Raw genomic sequence first — 7,728 nt, 5'->3', positions numbered from 1 at the left:
ATAAGACGGAAACATCTGTCCCTGTGTCTAATTTCAAACACGTTTGGGTGTCCATTTACTTCAGGTTTAATACTCCAGTATTTATTTTCTGTTTCATTTACTTCTCCTAGATTCTCTGTCATTCTTCCACTTTTTATATGTGCTTTGGTTTTCTTATGTTTTCCTTCTTTTTGCAGGCGCTCTGTTTTGGATTGGCAGATCATTTTAAAATGTCCTATTCATTATGGCACATGGCTCCCACTGTTGGATATTCTTCCCACTTAAGCAGGTATCTCCCATCACACAGAGAGCATTGCAAGATGTATTTTTCCCATTTTTGAGGGCTTCTGCTTTGGTGCACGTACCCTTTTCTGGCTTATATACTGAATGTCCTGACCTATTAGTTTCTATGGGACCTCACCTTCCCTGTGAAAATGTTCTACTTTGCCTTTTGAGCTCAGTTTGGCTCATAAATTGTACTGCTTTGATTAGAGTTAAATCTTCTCTCATTTGCAAGAGCTTTATGTACCACCCCAACCACTATTTGATAATGAATCAATATCCCTCAATATTTTGTAGTCACAATTTTCTATCAGCCTGTACAGATCGTTGCTGAATGATTCCATGAGCACACCTAATCTTTGTTTTTTCTTGTTAGATTTTGCTGTTTCTATCATGAATATTTTGTGAATGCTGTAAAATGAATAAAATGCTTTGCAGGACTTCAAAAGAAATTAAAATCTCACTGACTCCCTGCCCCGCTATTACAGCGTTGGCAATAGTGCCAACCAAATAAAATTTTGTGCGAAGCAGAAGTGGTTCTATATTAGAAAACCTCTTTCTCCAGTTTTTCCAGTGCTAAGCCTGTTGCAAGCCCTTGGCGTTCTGGAATGGGTCTGGGAATAGTAGTGTGGATTCCATGCCTGTGACATACCCAGGAATGGTTGATGTTTCACTGATGTTGCTTGATTATTCTGGTATGTGCTCCCTGCTTCCTGGAGTCAGGTCTGTGACTCAGCTTGCATAGAATCGCTCCAGTGCAGAAGGAGGCCATTCAGTCCACACCATAGCCCTGTAACCCCACATAACCTTTGAATACTAAGGGGCAATGTAGCATGGCCAATGCAGCTAACCTGCACATCTTTGGACCGTGGGAGGAAACCGGAGCTCCGAGAGGAAACCCACACAGACACGGTGAAAATTTAAAAACTGTGCACAGGCAATTACCCAAGGCTAGAATCAAACTCAGGTTCCTGGCGCTGTGAGGCAGCAGTACTAACCACTGTATCACCCGGGTGCCACCGTGCCGTATCTGCTGCACCCACGATTCTCTGGTGCGCCTTGAACCTGTTTCTTTCATCCTTCTTTGGAGGTTCTCTTGACCTGCCAGGTCCGTAGCTGTATCTTGAGATCTTTCTAGGTCTTTTACTTGCCATCCTGTACTAGCGTGAATCAATGTGTGTTCGGGGTCTAGATGACGTTCTTTGGGGCTTATCAACTCTCCCCAAGTAAATTGCTTGACACGATCATTTGTTAAAGCCCACAGCTCTTTATTTAAAGCTTGTGAGAGCACATTGGGACCGCTGCACGAGGGTTCAACTTCTCCTTCCTCCAGATGTGCGTTACTGAATCATGTAATGTTACATCATCATTATTTCAACATCTTGGGCTTCTGGTGATGAACAACATATAATTTGTTGCAAGTATTGAGATGGCCCAATATGCTACAATTCAGGTAGAATTTAGGTTTTTCCACATGATGCTCCTATGGTGATTTTCATATTTGAACAACTTAAGGAAGGTGCTGGTCAAAAGTTGAGAATGAAACTATGCTGTTTCCACAAAGGGCATTCGGAGCAGGGCTACATGAAAACAGATGCTTAGAGGGGGCAAGTAAATCAATGGAAAGGGAAGGCTCCTGCAAATTCTAGCACAGCTTAAGAAACTAATATATGTCACTTACCCCATAATTTCCTGGAACAACCATCTGTAGGAGCACATTGGATTGGATTGGATTTGTTTATTGTCACGTGTACCGAGGTACAGTGAAAAGTATTTTTCTGCGAGCAGCTCAACAGATCATTAAGTACATGGGAAGAAAAGGGAATAAAAGAAAATACATAATAGGGCAACACAAGGTATGGACTCTAACTCATAGTTTCTCTCCCCACAGTTGCTGCCAGACTTGCTGAGTTTATCCAGCATTTCCTGTCTTTATTATGGAAAGAGGGAGTAATCTAGTGAATGGATTAAGGACGAAGACTTGGAGACAGTGAATAGTTTCAAGTGCCTGGGGTCACTGGCGGTAGAAAGTTAAAGTAAGGAACCAACCAATGAATTTGCTCTAGTTGGAGTAATTGGAAGAAGTGCAATGTAATGTTGTGTGATGGAAGAATATCACTGAAGTTGAAAGGAAGCATCGACAAGGCTTTTTTTATAGTGCATAAACCTGGACGACAAGAAGAGAGGAGTAATGACTGGATACTAATGAAAGATGATGTTGAGGTGGATGTGTGGCGTATAAAGAAATGAAAAGATCAGAAATCAGTACATCAGGGGGTCAATGAAGGTTGTGGGAGCATCAAAGAAAGAAGTATGGTTTGTAATGTTTAGTGGGAATGTTATCAATAAATGTATTGCCATGTGCATTTCTAGATTATTGATACACGTTCATCGGGATCGACGATAAATGTTACTGGTTTGCTGATGGAATGTGTTAGCTTGCGGCCTGATGGTGCTGGTGGGCTGCTCATTCCATGCAAAGTGTGGGTCTCAGTCCCACGCCGCAAGGAAGATGGAGTCATCAAATCAGCGATCACCTTGAGGCTCCCTGACTCTGAGTTGTCTCAGTTGTCTGAATAGCTGGTTCGTGACGTGGAGTGACGCCAACAGTACGAGTCCAATTGATGAAGGCCCTGCCTTCTCAACCTTGCCCCTCACCTGTGGTGTGGTGAAGCTCAGGTTTAGTCATGGGGATTTAAGTTAACTGCCACTCTATTTTCAAAGGGGAGAGCAGTTTAAGGTCCTCTGGGACTGTGACGACATTTACAATCAGGTGGTTTGGATTCTTATTTGGCCGGGGGGAATGTTTAGTTGTCATTGCAGAAGAGCAGAGCAGGGCACGTGGAGATCCATACTAATGTTGTGGAGCCTGAGAAGAACTCTTGCTTCTACATGCCCTCCTAAAATGTTCAGCATTTACCTTTCCACCTTACATTTTGCTGCAACTGTAATATTTTATTCAAGCAAACATCCTTGGTGGATCATCCTCCAAGTGGGCAATTAAAGTGATACTTGGTCTTAATTCTAATCGGAGACTCTGATTCACGTAAATTCTTGTGCCTCCTGCATGTTTCTGCTAGGTGTGTGAGAGTGAGGGATGGGAGTGGTGTGGCTGGGCGGGATGGGGAGGGGGGTGTGGGAGGGGCTGTTGGGGCTGCAGTGGTGCAGTGGTGTGTGGGGGTGGTGAGGGGCTGGTGGTAAATCTCCTTAGAGATACTCTCTGTTGAGTTCATACTGAATTTACTGGTTTTCCAGAGAAGACTCACAAAGTGACAACAAGCTCTCGTGAAGAATCTGCAAACTGGTATTGCCTGAGTAGAACACTAACCCGAGGATTTCCCCACAATGGAGTTTTATTGGGGAAAGTTATCACGAGTCAGGCTGTTATCTATCTTGATTTTCCAGCTGATTCGAAATCAAAATGAAATAATCAACTGATTATGTCACGGTGATGGTAAAGGCCAGTTAAGGCTTGATTAATAAGGGGATCAGGGATTATCATAGAATCATAGAATTTACAGTGCAGAAGGAGGCCATTCGGCCCATCGAGTCTGCACCGGCTCTTGGAAAGAGCACCCTACCAAAGCCCACACCCCTGCCCTATCCCCATAACCCAGTAACCCCACCCAACACTAAGGGCAATTTTGGACACTAAGGGCAATTTAGCATGGCCAATCCACCAAACGGGCACATCTTTGGACTGTGGGAGGAAATCGCAGCACCCGGAGGAAACCCACTTACACACAGGGAGAACGTGCAGACTCCACACAGACAGTGACCCAAGCCGGGAATCGAACCTGGGACTCTGGAGCTGTGAAGCAATTGTGCTACCCACTATGCTACCGTGCTGCCCCATGGGGGTTATGGGGAGAAGGCAGGAGAATGGGGATACAAAAATATCAGTCATGATTGAACAGCGGAGCAGACTTGATGGGCCAAGTGGCCTAATTCTGCTCCTATGTCTTATGGTCTTATGGTCTAGGAGTCCAAGTGGTACCACCAATTAGAAGCATTCTTTATTCCAACCTTTATTCCAACTTCTGCCTAAAACTAATGTTTATTACAGATTAGCACTTCTTTCCATCATTGTTCCACAAACTGCAATTATAGTGGCACAATTGCAGCAAATTTGCCTTTTATTTTGAATGGTGACAAGACGAGAATAATTTAGTTTTTTTTAAGGGATTCAGCATCCTTTCAAGTTCATGTTCCCGCAAATTTTATCGTGGTATATGAAACTAGCATATGTCACTCACCCTGTAATTTCCTGGAGCAACCATAGATGCACCATTCCTGTTTCGCTCATTTTCAGGGAGTTCTGGGCCAAAGCCACTTTTATGTGTTATGACCTCCCAATTAGCTGCCTGCCTATTAGCTTAAGCCACTGTGAGAAAATCTGCAGCGCTCCACAAAGTGAGAAATGAAGGTCATTCGGTCACACTTACTTCCCACCACCTGTGGATGAACACAACAGTGAACAACACCCACTCATCAGAAGCAGTTTGCAGAGAGATTTTCCGACAAAAGGCCTTTTTCTTCCCAAATCATATTGGAACCAGATAACCAACTTGTAATGCAAATGAGATGCACAGTCTACAAATGTGATTAAAGGATTACCTGATAAATCATGATTAATGTATTCATATGGGTATTTATACTAATGATCCCTATTCATAAGCTTAATGCATGTAATGGGGAAAGTACTCAAAGACATGAGCATGTGAAAGTATAATTAGATGCTTGGCGATTGAACGAAACCACACAAGATAGTTGCCAGCTGACCCTTGAGATATAGTATCTATCATTCCTTACTGTAGGAGTGTCCAAGCTTTTATCCTAAAGGCTGCATGGGTGAGAATCATGGAATTACAGGCATTTATTTATATAATAAAGTCATATTCACATTAATTTGCTTAGATATCACATTGCAGATACTAACATATTGACGTCCTGTTTTAGAATTTTCTCTCTATTGAGGCAGGAATTAAAAACAGCCTCTCGAGTGACATTATTTCAGTGGGAATAATGTTAGAATAATAAGAATTGGTGTGGAAGGGAATTTTTCGAAATGTGTTCAGGAAACCCTCCTTGACCAATATGTTCTGAGCCCAACTAGGAAGCAGGCATTGTTGGATCTGATGCTGGGAAATGAGGTGGACCAACTGTCTATGAGGAAACATTTGGGTAAGAATGATCATCATATCAAAAGGTTTAACGTAGTAATGGGAGGTATAACTTCAATGGGATGAGAGGGGATCTAGACAGGGTAAAATGGAATAAAAGACTGACAAAGTGGCATAAAGGGTGATGTTGAAGGAGGAAATGTTTCAGTTGCAGATTAGGTGCATTCCTAAAAGGGTAGGGGGAGGAAAGTCAGAATCCTTGGATGACATGCGAGTTAATTGACAGGAAAGTATATGATGCACGCCAAATGGATTCTTAAAGTGAGAACCAGGCAAATTTCAGTAAGTTGAGAGGGGAAGTGAAGAGGAAAATACGACTGTCAAAAAGAAAATATGAGGATAAAGTGGCAGTTAACTTAAAAAGAAATCCAAAAGTCTTCAATTGTAATGTAAATCATAATCAGTTGGGTGGGCCCCATTAGGGAAAAAGTGCTTGTGTGTGTTTCAAATGTGGAGGCAAGATGAGAATACCTTCATAATCATGAACTTTTTATCCGTGTTTACTGAGGAAGAAGGTGCTGAATAAGCATCAGTAGAACCAGAAGTGGCAGAGTTAATAGATGGGGTGAAAATTGAGAGGGAGGATGTACTGGGAAGGCAGGCGATAGTTAAAGTGCAGAAGACACCTGGTCTGGATGACTTGCCTCCCAGATTATTCAAGAAGTGAGGATGGAGATAGTGGATGGACGTGTCATAATCGTCTGTTCTCCCTGGATATGAGGAAGTGCAAGAGACCTGGAATGCAAAATGTTACATCCTTATTCAAGAAAGGGTGCAAGGACATCCTATTCACCACTGACCACTCATCTTAACATCCATGGTGGGCAAGGCCCGGGTGAAATTTATCTAGGCTGCTGAGAGAAGCAAGGGAAGAAATAGAGAAGACTCTGACCATCATTTTCCAATCCTCTCTGGCTCACATGCTGGTGCTAGAAGACTTGGTGACTGCTAACATTGTACCGTTGTTTGAAAAAGATGGACCGATACACTGAGGAATAAAGACCAATCAGCTTAATCTTGGTGGTGGACAAATATTCGAAAAGATTCTGAGAGACAGCATAAATTGTTACTTGGAAAGGCATCAAGAGCAATTAATACATATCTCTTCAGGGAACATTGGGTGGTATTCTTCAATATGAGACTAAACCCCTTGGCCAGGAATGGGGAAAGTGTTTTTCCTTCTGTGGAGGCCAATGAGAGACAGTGCCATGTCTTCTGTGCCCAGCGTAATGAATTATGCATTCGGGGGTTTTGCACTGTATTCCATGGTGGGGTAGGCTTGGTGGTGCGCGACCTACCGTCATACCCAGGTGACATATTGAAAATGCGCCCAACTTCAATGGGTTTTAGGTGTCTCAGTATTAGGTCCCTTGTTTTTTATGCATAGCAATGATTTTGACTCAAATGTAACGGGAATGATTAAAAAGTTTGCAGTTGATTTCAGAATTGATTGTGTGGGGGCGGCAGATGGTGCAGTGGTTAGCACTGGGACTTCTGCGCTGAGGACCTGGGTTCGAATCCCGGCCTTGGGTCACTGGCCGTGTGGAGTTTGCACATTCTCCCCATGTCTGCGTGGGTTTCAGCTCCACAACCCAAAGTTGTGCAGGTTGGGTGGATTGGGCACGCTAAATTGCCCCTTAATTGGAGAAAAAATAATTGGGTACTCTAAATTTAGAAAAAAAAGAATTGATTGTGTGGTTTATAGTGAAGGAAACTACAGGAGGATATCACTGGATGGGCCAGTTGGGCAGAAAAGTTACGATATGGAATTACATTTAGAGAAGTGTGAGGTATTGCATTTGAGGATGGCAAACAAAGCAAGGAATACACAAGGGGCGGGTCGGAGAATCTACGCGACCAGCGCGAATTGTGCCACATTGCCCCGACGCTGGGACGCTCTACGGAGACCTCCCGGCGATTCTTGGCCTGAGATGGGCCGAACGGCCGTGTCAAGAAACTCGAGTCCCACCGGCGCCGTTCACACCTGCTCTCAGCCGGCGGTAACGCGGCTTGGAAGGGTTGGGAGGCAGCCTCTGGGGGTGGGGTGGGGGGGTTCTGACCCGTGGGGGGCCTCCAATGTGGCCTGGCCCGTGATTGGGGCCCACCGATCAGCAGGCTGGTCTTTCTGGCTAGGTGCCTCCTTTCTCCCGCGCCGGCCCTGTAGCCTGAGTCATGTTGCATCGGGGCCGGCGCGGAGAAGGGAGACACTTTGCATACGCGGGTTGGCGCCGGTGCCACTGTGCATGCGCGGACCCCGCAGCGGCCAGTTTACGCCAGGATCGGC

Source organism: Scyliorhinus canicula, chromosome 15 (assembly GCF_902713615.1).
Source record: "Scyliorhinus canicula chromosome 15, sScyCan1.1, whole genome shotgun sequence".
Taxonomy (NCBI): domain Eukaryota; kingdom Metazoa; phylum Chordata; class Chondrichthyes; order Carcharhiniformes; family Scyliorhinidae; genus Scyliorhinus; species Scyliorhinus canicula.
This window is presented reverse-complemented; position numbering follows the sequence as displayed.